At 42.9% G+C, this 15,847-nt stretch overlaps 1 long non-coding RNA gene across 2 annotated transcripts in view; it reads left to right on the plus strand.

The window, feature by feature from the left end:
* Positions 1–15,847, plus strand: part of LOC308596106 — a 39,441-nt gene that overhangs the window by 6,800 nt on the left and 16,794 nt on the right. The window lies entirely within an intron of this gene.

A 15,847-nucleotide genomic window follows, 5' to 3' on the forward strand; every position in this document is an offset into this window, starting at 1 on the left:
GCTGCTCTTGCCTAAATTAAGCAGAATTCCCGGATCTCCGAGGGACATCTGTTAATCGGACGCTAGGCTGCTGCTGTCTTGGTGCTCCTCTTCTCACTCATTCTGTCTCTTAGCTGTCGTAGGAGGGAGGTGCTTGCAGTGCCTTCGCTCCTCTTCACCTCCCGCGGTCCGAAGCCTTCGGGGCGACGCGGGGTCGTAGCGGCGAAGCCTCTCGCTCGCGGGAAAAGCGGCCGCGGCGGGGGACTGGCTTCAGTTTGAGCCTGGCTTGCTCGCCGGGGACGTGCATTTTCGCTCCCAGTTACCGAAGCACAGCCGGGGAAGGTTGCGCGGGGCTGGCGGGGAGCGGAATACAGTGGTACCTCGGGTTACATACGCTTCAGGTTACAGACTCCGTTAACCCAGAAATAGTGCTTCAGCTTAAGAACTTTGCTTCAGGATGGGAATAGAAATCGCGCGGCGGAAGCGGGAGGCCCCATTAGCTAAAGTGGTGCTTCAGGTTAAGAACAGTTTCAGGTTAAGAACGGACCTCCGGAACAAATTAAGTACTTAACCGGAGGTACCACTGTATCAGCCACCGAAACGGGACTGGGCGCCTCGCTCCGCTGTACTTCGGTTCCTGCTAGTAAAACCCCATTGCTTTTTCCTAAGTAGATGGGTGCAGGATCGAGCCCAGGGGATGTACTCTCTGGGGGAGCAATTGCGGGGAGGATCGCAACAGAGGGGCAGGGTGCACACATTTTACAGCTTGTCAGTTTACGCCCCAAGCTTTGCAGCATAAACAAGAGCTGACACACACGCGCGCACCCCATTACTGACAAATAAACTCCAGTGTGTTGGCTTCCTATAAGGCAAGCTGAATTATGAAGTCTTAACTCAATTAAAAGGGTAATGCTTCCAACCCTTCATGTTGGCTACTGTGTGAATAGGATGCTGGGCTAGATGGGTCATTGACCCGGTCCAGCAGCAGGCTCTTTTCCCGTTATATTAAAGCTGTATATGTCGTAAATTAAATATTGATTCCCTGAGGTGTGCTGTTCCCATGTGCTGTTTTCTAAAAATGGGGTGTGATTTGTGAGAACACTACTGTTTCATTTTAAAATCTCGGAAACTGATTGTGAGAGGTAGGGTGAAAATTCAGTGCACAGTAATTTAACTCGATAGTGTTATAGAATTGTAGAACTGGAAGGGACTGTGCAATGCAGGAATCTCAACTTTGTAATTTTTTATTTCTCCCCAACCCATTTTGACTGAGTTGCCCCAGTCACTCTGGGCGGCTAAAGCATCCTACACCTGTTTGCTCCAGGGATACTATTTTCCAGAGATTTGCTCCTTTAATGATATCTTCATTTGCAAAGCAATTCGTTAGCACCCCTACTGAGGCAATAAAAGGATTTTCTTTTTGTCTTTCTAATGAACTGTAAATACTCTGCCTCTATTTCTCTACCACATATAAACTCCTCATAGTTTACTTTGTGTTTTTTGTGTGTTTTTCTGGCCACTATAGCAGTTGTGACCCCTCACCTCCCGAATCTCTTCCATTTTTTCTTCTGCATCTAAGAGCATTAGGCCCATGCAGCTATTGGTGCACTTCCAATCTGGCCATGGTTAGCTGATCACTAGTGTTACAGCTGCACCGAGCCTTGTTAGGTTGACTGGAAACATGATGCATAACTAGACATTCAGGAAATGTGCTACCACATTGTTGTTTGATATATTCATAACAGCTGCACACTGTGTTGTCAAGAGTTCCTTCTTGACACAACAGATACTACAAGATAATCTAATTCGTCTCCAAAATAGCAAGCACAACGTTCAGATAAAATGCTACCTGTGCAGCTTTGCCCAAAACATTTAAATATATGTTTGTACAGAGAACCATACAGTGCTACCTCGGGTTACAGACGCTTCAGGTTAAAGACGCTTCAGGTTACATACTCTTCTAACCCAGAAATAGTACCTCGGGTTAAGAACTTTGCTTCAGGATGAGAACAGAAATCGTGCAGCGGCGGCACAGCAGCAGCGGCAGGCGCCATTAGCTAAAGTGGTACCTCAGGTTAAGAACAGTTTCAGGTTAAGAACAGACCTCCAGAATGAATTAAGTTCTCAACCCGAGGTACCACTGTAGATTGTTTTCCAGTGAATCTAATGGGGCTTACTTTCAAATAAGTGGGCAAGGAAAGCCTTGTAGCCTTAATTACAAAATTAAAAGATAATTCCTGGTATGTAATACTTTAGACAGGAGATCAATATTAAACTGGCTGATCTAATAGTTCAGTGGTAATTAAGTTTCACATATTCAAACTTCCAACTTAGCACTTCTTAGGTGTATCACTTTGATGTTTGCCATAAAATATAACTTTTTTAAAATACAGCCCTCTTCTATTATATTCTTACATCCTTGTGTGAGTGTTTTGATCCAGAAATAACCTCTGGCTGTGCTGGGTGCCTTTTAAATTCAAACATGCCACCTTCTTAGCAGCAGGAATTTTTTCACAAAACAGCAATTTCAGGTCTCTTGTTACAGGGTTGCTTGGATAATAAGTAGCTACGTGAGCAGCAGTGCCTGGGAATGATATTTCCCCTGCTGTGTGACCATGCGGCTTCACTGGGGAGAGCTCAGATGTTGCCTGTACGTTTTGCGTTACTTTGCTCTAATGTGGGTCACAAGTATAATGTGTTTATACGAATGCAAGATCATTCTGCCACATTCCTTGGTCTTTGAAGCACGGCACAGGCTCAATTGCTCTTCATTTCCCTCTTCCTTGTTTCACACTTTTAATGGTTCGTCTTTTCAGATGCATTTGAATGTGAGTTTCAGATTGAACAGAAGCCCAATTAAATGTGAGTCAACTGAACACAGGTAGGATTTGGCTTGGTGCGGCATCCAACCGATACAATTTTTGTTTCTTGCACCTGTGCTTTGAAACTAGTCATTCAGGTTTAGCTGCAAACTAAAAGATATTTGGGCTGAGGGGACAGTCTAATTTTAGGTATGCAAAATTGTGATAATGATTAATATAATTTCCAGTTGTTTCATTCATTCATTCATCAGATGAGTCACAAGATTCCCATTGTTAACTACAGTGTAGAGATGAATGCTAGCAAATGTCCCATATCTCCTCAACTTCCAGCCAACCAACCATGAGACTCAGCTTAAAAATATGGCTGCCAGACTTCCTTGGCATCTGCAGCACTGCATCTCACCTAGGTGATGTTGGCCGTGACTGCTAATGTTATGTACTGAAGTTCTCACCCTGGGCCAGCAGGGGGATACTATAGATAGTTATGCAAATAAGGGATCGAAAGTGACGTTCAGTGATTGGATAGTTTTAGAAAATTGTTACAGTTACGTTGTACTGGAGCTCTATATAAGGAGGCTGGCTGAGCCCTTCAGTTCAGTTCTGTTCTGGCCTGTGAATAAGCAGGAGCTGTTTGAAGAATCGCTGTGTTGTCTGATATGTTCACCCACAACTTAACAGCTAAGATGTGACCATTAATTGCCAGATTTCATTTTGAGAGACAGCAAGCACAGTTTGTCTTACTACAGATCCCTTCGGATATCCTTTCCAGCCCCATTAACCACTTTTCTAAAACCAGCTTTACAGTGTTATAGCACTATAAGTCTTTTGTTTTTAAGTTATATTTCACTATTTTAATATTTTGAAAATGTAGCTGAAAAAGCATTCCTGTACTAATTCAAAGATTAAAACGTTAGAAAAGCATGGGATGACAAAACTGCTCCCATTGCAAAGTTATAGTGAATGTGTGCTTAGTTTTAAACAGCCATTCAGGTAAATTGAACCTCCCCCACTATGGCAACTACGTTATTCCCACTGGTTTTAGTATATTGGATGTAACTGGATATACATACAGAAAAGGATAGAACTCCCAGTAGTCAATTGCAATTCCACTTGATGGGTCATGATTTGGTAGCCCTAGCAGTCACTTATCTGGAAGTAGTAGCCTAGTAGCTAGGAAGCGTTTGTGTATATTCTTTATCCTGTTTTTCCTTTCCCCCACTTAGGATTCTCATTTTAAATATCAAATAATACATGGCAGTCAGAGGTGTCGATACTCGGTTCCAGTTCATTGGTAAGAGCTATCACAAGTCTTTGATGACGGCCATTGACAAATAGTCCCTGCTACTAACAGGTTAAATTGCTCCAACCCTGTCAACTTCCAGTTTCAACCTCATGCACCTGCTTTTCTCCTCCAATCAAAACTTACAGGAGAAAGAGTCATAAAATTTGTCCATTGCATGTGTTTCGGTAAAGATGAGATCTTATCTGTGCACAAGAAAGAGCAAAGTATATGTGATAGCTTTCTTTCCTCTTGTCATTGCCTTGGGACTTGCAGTTTAGATAAGAAGGGCTTGTGATTTCACAAAGTCAGAGGATACACATTCGTCTTGAGGCTTTACATTATGAGTTGTATTCAGCTAATTTTTACTTATAGTGTACACTTTGACATAAATTGACCCAAGTTCATTGCCATTAATTTCACTGAGTCTACTTGAGTAGTAGTTTCCTGCAACTCTGTTGTTTTACTCTCTGTCCGTTCTCACAATTGTCATGTTCTTATTCCCCACTGAGGCCTGGCCTAGTTACCGTATTTTTCCATGTATAGGAAGACCTTTTCTAATGAATTTTTTTTAGTGATAAATTGAGGGTCGTCTTATACACAGGCTAATACGGTGTCAGAGCAGGGGATCGTTGGAAAACAGCTCAACAGCTCAGCAAACTTCAACAACAGGTTTTTTGGGTGTGTTTTTTTTGCAATTTCCCAAAAATAGGGGACATTATACATGGGGTCATGCTATACATTGTAAAATATGGTACATTATAGAACACTCCCCTTATTTCAGTATTTTTGCCAGCACAGAGTTTCACAGAGACTTTGGTAATGGGACCACTCTGATGGCACATATGGTTTGATGCAAGGAGTTCACCTTCTTCTTCTTCTTCCTCCTCCTCCTCCTTCTTCTTCTCTGCCCTGAGGTTCTTCCACCATGTTCTGTGTGTGTGCATGGATCCTTAGCTTGTGACTACACCAAAGCCATTTCATACAAGTAGTCCATCCTTGTTTTGAAGTGTTTTGAAATGAGGTATTAAAACTTCACTTTTGTAGGAACGTCTATTCTACTCTCCAGTTATTTTATATAACACATAAATCCTTATATCCGCATATGGACCAGGGTATACTATAACAGGAAACTGTTTTCTCAGAGCACCTATTCGCACATGATAATATCCCTACCTCCATCTTAATGCCATTTGTGACAGATTCGTGAATATGTTGCAGCATGAGTGAAAATAGACGTGTGTGTTCATTACAGTTGACAGTGTACATATGGACACATATGATTTTCTACTTGGAAGAAGTGATACTGATGGTTGCTTTACCCCTCCATAAAGCAGCTTTGTAGAATAACAAGTCACCACTAGATGGCATCAAAGAATTTCTTAGTTATCCACGGCAGAAGAGACACCAAGAAAATCATGAATTACAAAATGATTTGTTTCAGTAAAATAAGTGATCTATACTGATAAGCAGTGCTTTTTATGGGGGGGGGTACGCAGGGGTACGCATACCCCTAAACATTTTGTGAATCTAAGTTTGGCTTCATTGAGGGGCAGTATTTCAATATGAGTAGGAAAATGAAAATACCCCTAAACATATTTTTTTTAAAAAAAGCACTGCTGATAAGTGAAATGTGATAATTTAAGTGAAGGTATAAGGATTCATCTGCCGAATTCCATTGAACTCTGGAATACAGATGCCACCAACTTGAACAACTATAAAAGAGAATTAGACAAATCAATGGAGGGGAAGGCCGTCAGTGTCTACTTGCCATAATGGTTTTGCTTTACATCCACTGTCAGAGGCAGTTTGCCCCTGAATACCAGTTGCTGGGAATCAGAAGAGGGTAGAATGCTGTTGTGACACACTCTGCTTGTGGGCTTCTCATAGTTGCCTGGTTGGCCAGAGCGAGAATTAAACGCTGGACTAGATGAGCCATTGGCCTGATCCAGCAGGACTCGTCTTAGGCTCCAAGCCATGATTTAAGGATGAACGTATGGAGAGCAGATAGCCTGCTGTTGTGACCTTCCTCTTGCACTGAGCCTTAAAAGACAGTAAATACCTTCCATGCAAGAAGAAGGAGGAGGAAAAAAGAGAGAGAGGCTTTTTTGGCCCACAGTCAGACTCAGACTTCAGGCTTTTTGAGAGGTGGGCTTAATTTCTGCTTTTTCTTTAGTCCCTAGATAAACCTCCCTTTCTGCTAACAAATATAGAATGCAACTGTCTCGGAAGCAATCCTTATTATGCTTGATTAGACTTACTCGCAGGTCGGTGTGCATAGGATTATAAACCTTTGTGTTTAAAAAAAACATTCCTTGCTTTGCTTGCTCAAGCCTGCTCCTACTTTGATCCCTGGCCCTGCAAACGTCGTTCCTATCATTCCCACTACTTGCTTCTCGCCCTGCATCCAGTGGCGTAGCTAGCTGTTTGAGTGCCCGGTGTGGGGCCATGCCCTGCAGCCAGGGGCAGGGTGATCCACCCATGGGGGCGAGATGATCCGCCCATGGGGGCGGGACAAGCCTCTCTGACGCTTGGAGCCGCCTCCCCCTCAGCTGTAGGGCAGCTGAGGGAGAGGCAGTACGCAGACGCAAGTCCCACACTGCTGTTTCAGGTAGCACGGAACCTGCAGGCGCCTAAGCCACCACGTCACTCCTAAAAAGTTTCGTGAGCCCAATTTTTTATTTATTATTTATTTTAAACTCATTTTGTCACCCACCACTCAGTAATGACACCTGAGGTGGACTGCACCCTCCCCTCCACACACCCCTTGCTCCGCCACTGCCTGCATTTGCCTCAATTGCCTGGGTTGCCTTTCTGGAATTGACATTACTATCATCATCATCATCATCATCATCGTATTTTAATAGGTATAGAACAGGAAAAGCAACATCCCAGTTACAAACAAGAAAGGGACCATAACAAGGGATGAGAAAGCAAACATAGTTTTAGGCATGTATGGCATACAAAAGTCATAATGGACAAATGTAAAAGTTCGGTTACAAAAGAAGATCATCAGGATTAAACTCAAGAAAAAGACAGCACCAAAACATTGCATGATCCAGTCAAGTATATTTCCACATATGCCAAGCTTGTGATGACAGTTGTCTAGAAAATAGTGTTATCAGCTTATAGAGTGCCCGGGCTCCCCTTCTCATTCCTGGGTGCCAAACTCTGGATTTAGCATGTTAAAATGCAAGCCAGGAGCCAGCTTTGTATTGTGCTGCTAAAGATGGGCCATTAGCAGGGAACAAGGGCAGGCAGATGGGTTACCAGCAGAGCAAAGACTCTGCGCCAGCAAATGGTTGCAGCCCTTCCCTGAGCTCTGGGTATTTAGCAGAACACAATACTAGAGTACTGAGGAGGGAGATTCAGGATTGCAGTTGAGGATGATGCAAACTGGAGGGGAACAGCTACAGCTTGCAAGCTGCGGCAAGTTGGAGAGTAGGTGGTCAGAGAACAATGTGGGCTGACAATTTTATTTGGACACTGGAGCAATGGGAGAAACAATGGGAGTGCAATGCTTTGAACCCCTCCGTCATAAGTTCAGGTTGTATATATGTGTAAATAAACCATATGTCATAAAGATACCACAGTCTCCACTGTGCCTCATTTCCAAAGGAAACACAAATCCTGGACCCCTGGAATCTCGCATCATTGGGAGATTGGGATAGTGTGTAACAATATATTGTTTGCTGTAAAATAAATAAAGGAATGTTATATAATTTAAAAGTGATTCTTGTCCTTGTCTAAATTTTAAATGATGTATGCTTTTTTCTGTAATTGCCATGTTCCATAAAGAATGATACCACCTGTCCAGCATGAGATCTTGAGCTGTTATCAATTGAGTTGTAAGAACAAGACGGGCTGCTACAATCATATAAACCATTATTTCCTTTGATAATATGTTAGCTTTCTCCCCATCAAAAATATTTAACAGCATCTGTTTAGGCCAACGTATAATCTGTTCCTTAGTAATATTAATCATTTCTGTGTGAACCAACTTCCGGAACTTTTTAACAATGGTACAATCACCATTGGTAGTGGCATGTGCCATTGTGCCACGTTGCCTGAAGCCTCTCCAACATAATGGTGGTATTGATGAGAACATTTGAGATAGTTGCCTTGGCATGCAATACCACCTGTGGAGTAATTTGAGTGTGTTTTCTTGAAAAAAGCTGGATACTGATTTCAATGGGCAAGTTTCCCAAAATTTGTTCAAGTCATTAACCTGCATTGTTTTTACCAATGTCTGATTCCCATACTTTCATAAGTGTTCCCATGGAGCCAAAAGTTACAGTTAATAAAATAGCTTTTTTTTAGATCAGAACTTTTTCACCTCTTCTCATTTTGGTCACTAGGTTCTCAGTTTAGGTTAATGGCCTCAGGGCTTCCCTTTTCATATAGTATTTTGTAATGAAGCTGAAAATTTGATTGGAAAATATCCAGATTGTGTGGAAGCTGTCTGACCTCTTTTTGAGTCTTGCATATTATTCTGTTTTTGGTGATATGCACCAATGGACAACCTGAGTGCATTTGATTCCATTTCCCTTTTCACATTCAGCCGGCTGAAATTCTTGTACAGAGGTACCGCGGGTTACATACGCTTTAGGTTACATACACTTCAGGTTACACACTCTGCTAACCCAGAAATAGTGCTCCAGGTTAAGAACTTTGCTTCAGGATAAGAACAGAAATCGGGCTCCGGTGGCGTGGCGGCAGCAGGAGGCCCCATTAGCTAAAGTGGTGCTTCAGGTGAAGAACAGTTTCAGGTTAAGAACGGACCTCCGGAACGATTTAAGTACTGAGGTACCACTGTACCATTTTTCACTCTTGTGCTGGACTTTCCTTTTCGGTTTATGGCATGGCATATGTAAAGTATGAAAAAATTATAAAGTGCATTTATAGCCCTCTTTTTTCCATGAAGTGGTTTACATACAGATCCCAAGTAGGCTGCGTACACATTGACAGCTTGAAATATGGTGAGGCTTTTTTGTTCAGCTGTGTTTTAAGTTGCAGTCTTGTGCTGCTGTACAGACCAAAGGGGGTAGGTGGGAAAGTTTTGACCTTATGCTTATAACCTAATTTGTTTTCCTGTGCCAAACACCAGTTCACTGAAACTGTCACCTGCGCACGTGCTATAATCTGTGCATCTGCAATAGCTGCATGACATGCGCACAGCATTTAAGCGCAGCATCCATTTTCAAATCGGATGGAAACTAGTTTGAAGGAAAGCATATCAAACAGGATTATTTCTCAAGAAGATACCTATGGAGAGTGGTTAACATTTTGTAGTCCTTGACTTCAAACACCAGTGGTGGGAGTGCACTGGAATCAGAGTAAGCAGTAATATACACACTGCTATTGTCTCCCATCCAGGCACTGACCACAAACTCCTCCTTTTCTGGAGCAAGGTGGCTGCATTATGAGCCTTCAATCCATGTACTTGACTGAGGTACACCTGTCGGTTCAGTTTAGCTGAATGTATATCTTTCTGTTTGGACCACTGGCAACCTCCGATAGCCACACTACATGTGCTGGTTTGCTTCTTCTGGTTAAATTCTAAAATTGCACCAATCAGAACCGACATGTTCTCTTTCTTGCATGCCTATCTGTGACCAAGAACTTTAATCGCTCGCTGTGAAAGCTGTTCTTTCCCTTTGTGAGCCAAAAGCATGTGGGGTTTCCTACACCTCCTCTTGTCAGTCTAGATGATTCATGAGGCAGAGTAGGCTGTGTGCCCTATATCAATACAATTACATAATCAGTACCTGTAAGTTAAATCACTCTTCACACCCACTAGTGAAAAATATGACAATAAAGCTATTCTCATTATGATTTTGCTCCATTGAAAGTAATTATATATAGAAACTATAGTTTCAAGCATTATCTTCACCCCATACCTAAAACTTTTTGTTCTCCATAGGTAGTGCTGAAAAAAGAATGAGCCTATTTCTGAAGAGGCAAAGTATATAATTTTTTCCCCCATGGCACTATAATAAGGCAGGAAAAAAGGAGGTAAGAAAGGGCTTGATTAGTTAATTGAAGGTCCTGTAAATGTCAGCAGTGAGTTCCTGAAACCTGGATCTTTTGATTTAGGGGCCACTTCCGCAGTGCAAGCCATAGTTAAACATTAAGTGTGTTTGTGTGTGTATAAAACCTCTCTCCTATATATGACTTTTCCCTAAGCAAAGGGTCAGGTTCCTGTAAAGATATTCCACAAAAGATGCTTATCGTTGGGGTCTGATCTAGATGTTACACTTTACCAAGTGTTATTTTGGAAAGTGATTTTGGATATTGTTGATTGTTTGCCTTTTACAGTCCATTGTAGATGTTTGGCTATGTTGTGTGGTACTTTGAAAAAACAACAACAACAACCCAGTTCTGTGGTGGTGCTGTCACAGGGCTTCTTTTCCCATTAGGGACTTTGAAGAATTCTATCCCATGAGTTCTTGCTAGTGCTTGAGAGGCAGTTGCTGAAGAGGTTGCTGGAGGTTTTGTACTCAGTGAATAGGGTGCCTCTGTTGCAGAATGTGGGAGTTTGAAGTTCTGCCTTTCACACCCCCTCATTTGTTAGGAGTCCCCCACCCAACCGTGGTTTTCATGTCATTATTACTGTTTTCTAAATTACAGTGCAGTATGGTAATTAAAATTAGGCTAGAAGGTCAATGCAATGTGTTGAATGTATCTGTACATTATGCTGGCTTTTAAAAAGTTTTAAGACAGGAACATAGGAAGCTGCCTTATACTGAATCAGATCAATGGTCCATTCAGCTCATTATTGTCTACACTGTAGAGGAGCAGTTTCTGAAGGTTTCAGATGGGGTCTCTCCCAGTGTTACCGAGAGCTGCTGAGGACTGAACCTAGCATCTTCTGCATATAAAGCAAATGCTTGACCACTGAGCTATGTACAATCCTTCCCTGTAAATATATTTTTTAAAATGTTCTAAAAATCAGACTTAGGCAAATGATTTAGATGCTTCAGTCCAGAAGAGATGCAAATATGGAAGCAGACTTTGATTACTTGCCGGATCAGGAACTGTGTGTGCGCATTCGGACATGCAAGCAAGTATGCATGTTGCCTATCAAAAGCTTTTATAGTTTTCAGCAGAGGAGTTCTTTAATGGTCATTCCCACTCTGCTAGAACCAGTCACATGTGTCAAGATCATTCTTTTGCATACCTTGAGCATAAATGGATGCTGTCACCATTTCCTCTGTTTCTAACATTCAGGCTGTGACTGTGCCATGACTTGTGTAGAGAAATCTCTTATCAACTCACAAGAGGCAGTTATCAGAAGGCTTGGGGGAACCCTGCATTTGACAAGGGTAGAAACCTATTGAGGGGGGGGGACAAAACAAAAGGGGTGGAGACCAGTGAGAAGAAGAGAGTATGCTCAGTAGATGCAGAATGCTGATTGGCTGTTTTGTGTGTATGTGAAATGGATTGGGGGTGGGGTAGGGCAGGGAGTAGGATAACAAAATGGAATAGTTCAAATTGTGATGGCCTGGGAATCCGATTCAGAGGCTGAACCAGAGGAACCCCAGCCTGCACAGGAGTCCCCGCCTCCAGGGCCGGCTGAACTGGGGCAGGGCCTTGGATCTGAAGCACCTGCACCTGTGCCGGATCCTCAGGAGCAGGCACCAGGTGAATCCTCTCTGGCTCCGGAGGTGATTGAGGACACAGTGCCTACAGGTGCGCCTCTGGGTCCATTAACCCTCCAGCCTCTCCTGAGCTGCAGAGGCTCAGGGCAGAGAGGCGGAGGGAACTGGTTTCTCCCAGGAGGAGTGCTCGCCTTAAGGCCAGGAGAGGCGGGTCACCTGGGGGCCGGGGCCGCCCCTGGCCTCAGAGAAGATAAAGGCCAGTCAGCCCGGTCCCAGGTTGCGGGAGCAACGTCATTGAAGAGCTGTTTCGGCCAGCACCCTGTCCTGTTCCTCCAGAGTTCCTGTCCTTGCCCTGCTCCTCGCCCTGGACCCCGCTTCACCCGTGGAGGACTGTCTGCCGACCCTCGACTCAGGTCCTGGACCTCGCCCCACGGTAACCTCCCCCTGGGACCAGCACACAAATCCTGAAAAGGGAACACTCCAGACTGCACTATTTTGTTGCCGCAATAATGTGGTAACACTAGGGAAACACTGCAGAACATATACTGTAATAAAGCAGAACAAATCCACCACTAATGCACTGTTATTGTGTCAGGTCCTAAGAAAATGTTGCAGAATACATCCACAACAAAACGCCAGTCTGGAGGGGTTCTGAGTGACTCTCTGTAGGCCTTGAGTTTCTTTCTTATTATAGGCTGGGAGCAAATTGCAGGAATGCAGTTTCACTCAGGTTTACACCTGATGTTCCTAACTCCTGGCAGATAATAGAGGGATGCTTGATTTGGCCTGATATATGGCTAGGAGAGACTCAGTGTGGTGTAGGAGAGAGCCAGTGTGGTGTAGTGGTTAAGAGCGGTAGTCACGTAATCTGGGTAACCGGGTTCGTGTCTCCGCTCCTCCACCTGCAGCTGCTGGGTGACCTTGGGCCAGTCACACGTCTGTGAAGTCTCTCAGCCCCACTCACCTCACAGAGTGTTTGTTGTGGGGGAGGAAGGGAAAGGAGAATGTTAGCCGCTTTGAGACTCCTGAAGGGGAGTGAAAGGCGGGATATCAAATCCAAACTCTTCTTCTTCTTCTTCTTCTTCTTCTTCTTCTTCTTCTTCTTCTTCTTCTTCATGCTTAAGCAAATCTCCCATGCTGGAACTGCTGCTCTGCTCCTTCTGGCTGTCCCAGTTATATCCAGAGCAAAGTCAAGTCTCTGCTTGAACTGCAGATGGTAGATTTCTAGACTTCTTTTACAGGGTCCCTCTTTTATGATCTAGGACAGTGGTGGCGAACCTAGGGCACATGTGCCAGAGAGGGCACTCAGACCCCTCTCTGTGGGCATGCACGCCATTGCCCCAGCAGGGCCGTAGCTTCCGTGCCGGGGTCGGGGGAGGAGGAGGAGAGGAGAGCTTGCGTGCGCCATCCAAAGCCTGCGGCACCAGGGCCTGCTGAGCGAGCGAGGGACTGAGCAGACATTGACTTTTGATGCACCAGGGCCTCCCGCCAGTCTGTTTTTCCTACTCGAGAGTAAGCCGCCTTGAGTTTAGCAGGGCTTAACTCCTAGGTCACTAAGCATATAAAGCCTGCAGCCTAAGAAGGGGCTGCTGGGTTTACATGTTCGTTGCACTTTCCCGCGGAAGCCTACAGAGAAATTAATTCCGTGGAGGCTGTGATCAAATGGCAGCCGAAGAAACGGCAAACAACAACAACAACAACAACAACAACGACAACAAATTATTTATACCTTGCCCATCTGGACTGGGTTTATTTATTTATATTTATTTGTATGTGCGCACGCGGATAATCATTATTATCTCATATTAAAAATTGGGAGGGTGGCTCTTAGTACAGCCCTCCAATGTACACTAGTGGCCAAAATTGTGGAACCTTCTGGAAAAAATGTATTTCCAACGTTTGATGGCTCATAACATCACTTTGTTTTGGAGTAATACCAGTGTGTTTTCTCTGTGGGGACGCAGGGGGACGCATACCCCTTAAAATTTTGTGAATTTAACGGGAGAAGAAATTCACTGTATTTATTTTTCCTGATTTGAACTGTATTTATTTTTCCCCGGTGGTGATTTTCTTGAGTCAAAATGAGAGTACCCCCTAAACATTTTTTTTTAGAAAAAAAGCACTGAGTTATACCATAAAATTATATATCATTGGAGAGATAATTTAATGAAGAATGTAATGCAATAAATTTTATGAAGGATTATTAATACAACAGCAGTCATAAAGAAGAAATGTGAAACACACAGAAAAAAATGAGATATTCAAGTTAAATTGCCATGTTGGCACTTTGCGATAAATAAGTGGGTTTTGGGTTGCAGTTTTGGCACTCAGTCTTTAAAAGGTCACCATCACTGATCTAGGATTTTTGTGATGGTCTATACTTTTAGACTGCTTCTCCTAGACAAAGTTCACTGAACTAGTTCAAAAATCTCTGAAAGTGGTTTCTGTAATTCCTAGGTGAACTAAAAGTGAATTAAGTTCATTTTCGGGTACAACTTTTATAATTCATCCTCTTGGTTCATCCCAGCCTCATAGCTTTCATTTAAAAAGAGTCACACAAACAAAAGTTAGAAAGCAAAATGTGGAGGCACCATCCTAAGGTTTATTAGGCAGATACAGAGACACTGCTGTTGCTAAAGCTGCTCACTTAGTCACTTAATCACTGCTGAGCAATTGGAAGGAATGTGATGCATTTCCTAGATCTTCCTTGCTGAAGAGATTTTGACCACACCATACATTTAAAGCACATTCAGCACACATTTAAAGCACATAGCGTCCCCTAAAGATTCATGGCAATTGTAGTTTCACTAAAATTCCCAGTTCCCCTAATAAACTATGAGAAACTAAAAAAGTAGCCAAGGTAAGTGATAAATTGAACATATGCAAAAGAAGAGAGAGCCCCCGTATCTTTTAACAGGTACAGTATGTAGAAAAAGGAATTGTTGTAGCAATTCCAGAATAGGTTGTGTAGGTTTCCAGAATACCTGGGTAGGAATTGAATTTAGGGCAGGAATAAAGCAGTGGAAGGAGAGATGGGGGAATTGAGACTAGAACTAGAACCAGGGAAAAAACTTGATTTAGATATGGCAGGCAGACTTACAGACAGGGAGGTTCTTTTACTACTTAATGATAGAAATTAGATTGAGTCTCATTATTCTTAAATCAAAAGTTAATCTCAATGGATTTGTGCCGCCATATGCTGGATGTTCTGTTAAATAACAATTTGCTACTAGTTATGCTGCCTTGTCACTCGAATGAGAGGGGAAGGTCACATCGCTGTCCAGTTTCTTAGCTGAGCCCACATCCTAGGCCTGATTTGCCCCTGTCTTGCATTGGAAACGTATAGGCCTGTCCAATTTCGCTATCTGTTTCTTTGATTTATTCTGAGGTGAACCACAGACATAAGAGCATAAAATTAAGCTCCATTTGAACTGTGCAACTGATTGATTAATTTTGCGAGGAAAAAGAAGTCAAGGGCACTAAAGAACAGGTTGTTCGGCGTGCAATGCAAGTGATATTTATGAACACATAGTAGGTGTGCATAAAGAGTATGTTTGTGTAAAGTGGTATTTTATTGAAGAATGTGATGTAGGTTGTCATGGAGATTAAAAGCTTTGAAGTGCTTTTCATTGGTGCTAGTTATGGTTGCTGGGCACAAGGATATTAGTTCTGGCACCCTGAATCTTTCATTGTTGCAAAAATAATTGCACTTTCATCTGCGCTGCAAGGGCTATTGAAGTAGGATAAATAAATGTAGACACATGAACACATCTAAGTTTAAAGGTAAACACGGTGCCCTTGTGACACGTCTCTGGTCAAAATGATGTGGCTGCAGCTTCCACAAACCACTCAAATGCTTGTTTTCTGTTGCACGGCCGTTCAGGCCATTTACAAGATGTCATTACAAGCTGTATAGAATCGGCACTTGCTTCAAAAGGCAAAGGCGACGGAGAGGTATCGACAGCCTCTGCGTTGCTGGTAAATATAAAGGGGCCCTTTAGAAGCAAAAAGGCAAACTGAATGAAAAGCTTGTGTTTCTGTAAGGAGAGTCTGGTATACGGTATTTGTATAACAACTCCAGCCTCACTTACAGCTTTTTATATATATCTAAAAAGCAGAGCAATTTCTCCAACGATTAGGCGGACAAATTACATTGACAAGTTTTA

Source organism: Podarcis bocagei, assembly GCF_964188305.1.
Source record: "Podarcis bocagei genome assembly, chromosome: 1".
Classification (NCBI taxonomy): domain Eukaryota; kingdom Metazoa; phylum Chordata; class Lepidosauria; order Squamata; family Lacertidae; genus Podarcis; species Podarcis bocagei.